Raw genomic sequence first — 2,462 nt, 5'->3', positions numbered from 1 at the left:
TGTGATTTGGACGTACAACATCAGCGGACAGTTGACACAGGCCGTACCACAGCGTAGGCTAAGTGCTTCGCACATGCGAATGCCAATGAACAACTGCAAATGCCAATGAACAACTGCAAAGGGCATTGAGCATGTACGTCCTGCTGCCATCCACATTACAGTGTATAGCTGCAAGGTGTTTAACATGAAGCGATACACTGGGGACCGGGCAGTGCGAGTAGCAAACTATATTGCGGGGGTTGCAGTTAGGCAACACTACACTAATTTAACGCGTCGTATGACAATTACAGAGCAGGTTAAGGCCCAACGTGTGTTGGGTTAAGGCCCAACGTGTGTTGGGTTAAGGCCCAACGTGTGTTGGGTTAAGGCCCAACGTGTGTTGGGTTAAGGCCCAACGTGTGTTGGGTTAAGGCCCAACGTGTGTTGGGTTAAGGCCCAACGTGTGTTGGGTTAAGGCCCAACGTGTGTTGGGTTAAGGCCCAACGTGTGTTGGGTTAAGGCCCAACGTGTGTTGGGTTAAGGCCCAACGTGTGTTGGGTTAAGGCCCAACGTGTGTTGGGTTAAGGCCCAACGTGTGTTGGGTTAAGGCCCAACGTGTGTTGGGTTAAGGCCCAACGTGTGTTGGGTTACGTTAAGGGGCAATGTGGGTTACGTTAAGGGGCAATGTGGGTTACGTTAAGGGGCAATGTGGGTTACGTTACGGCGCAATATAGGTTACGTTACGGCGCAATATAGGTTACGTTAAGGCGCAATATCGGTTACGTTAAGGCGCAATACAGGTTACGTTAAGGCGCAATACAGGTTACGTTAAGGCGCAATACAGGTTACGTTAAGGCGCAATACAGGTTACGTTAAGGCGCAATACAGGTTACGTTAAGGCGCAATACAGGTTACGTTAAGGCGCAATACAGGTTACGTTAAGGCGCAATGCAGGTTACGTTAAGGCGCAATGCAGGTTACGTTAAGGCGCAATACAGGTTACGTTAAGGCGCAATACAGGTTACGTTAAGGCGCAATACAGGTTACGTTAAGGCGCAATACAGGTTACGTTAAGGCGCAATACAGGTTACGTTAAGGCGCAATACAGGTTACGTTAAGGCGCAATACAGGTTACGTTAAGGCGCAATACAGGTTACGTTAAGGCGCAATACAGGTTACGTTAAGGCGCAATACAGGTTACGTTAAGGCGCAATACAGGTTACGTTAAGGCGCAATACAGGTTACGTTAAGGCGCAATACAGGTTACGTTAAGGCGCAATACAGGTTACGTTAAGGCGCAATACAGGTTACGTTAAGGCGCAATACAGGTTACGTTAAGGCGCAATACAGGTTACGTTAAGGCGCAATACAGGTTACGTTAAGGCGCAATACAGGTTACGTTAAGGCGCAATACAGGTTACGTTAAGGCGCAATACAGGTTACGTTAAGGCGCAATACAGGTTACGTTAAGGCGCAATACAGGTTACGTTAAGGCGCAATACAGGTTACGTTAAGGCGCAATACAGGTTACGTTAAGGCGCAATACAGGTTAGGTTAAGGCGCAATACAGGTTAGGTTAAGGCGCAATACAGGTTAGGTTAAGGTACGACATAGGTTAGGTTAAGGTACGACATAGGTTAGGTTAAGGTACGACATAGGTTAGGTTAAGGTACGACATAGGTTAGGTTAAGGTACGACATAGGTTAGGTTAAGGTACGACATAGGTTAGGTTAAGGTACGACATAGGTTAGGTTAAGGTACGACATAGGTTAGGTTAAGGTACGACATAGGTTAGGTTAAGGTACGACATAGGTTAGGTTAAGGTACGACATAGGTTAGGTTAAGGTACGACATAGGTTAGGTTAAGGTACGACATAGGTTAGGTTAAGGTACGACATAGGTTAGGTTAAGGTACGACATAGGTTAGGTTAAGGTACGACATAGGTTAGGTTAAGGTACGACATAGGTTAGGTTAAGGTACGACATAGGTTAGGTTAAGGTACGACATAGGTTAGGTTAAGGTACGACATAGGTTAGGTTAAGGTACGACATAGGTTAGGTTAAGGTACGACATAGGTTAGGTTAAGGTACGACATAGGTTAGGTTAAGGTACGACATAGGTTAGGTTAAGGTACGACATAGGTTAGGTTAAGGTACGACATAGGTTAGGTTAAGGTACGACATAGGTTAGGTTAAGGTACGACATAGGTTAGGTTAAGGTACGACATAGGTTAGGTTAAGGTACGACATAGGTTAGGTTACGGTACGACATAGGTTAGGTTACGGTACGACATAGGTTAGGTTACGGTACGACATAGGTTAGGTTACGGTACGACATAGGTTAGGTTACGGTACGACATAGGTTAGGTTACGGTACGACATAGGTTAGGTTACGGTACGACATAGGTTAGGTTACGGTACGACATAGGTTAGGTTACGGTACGATATAGGTTAGGTTACGGTACGATATAGGTTAGGTTAAG

The sequence above is a fragment of the Schistocerca americana genome, unplaced genomic scaffold, assembly GCF_021461395.2.
Source record: "Schistocerca americana isolate TAMUIC-IGC-003095 unplaced genomic scaffold, iqSchAmer2.1 HiC_scaffold_170, whole genome shotgun sequence".
NCBI lineage: Eukaryota > Metazoa > Arthropoda > Insecta > Orthoptera > Acrididae > Schistocerca > Schistocerca americana.
The sequence above is the reverse complement of the archived record's forward strand: the minus strand, read 5'-3'. Positions refer to the sequence as shown.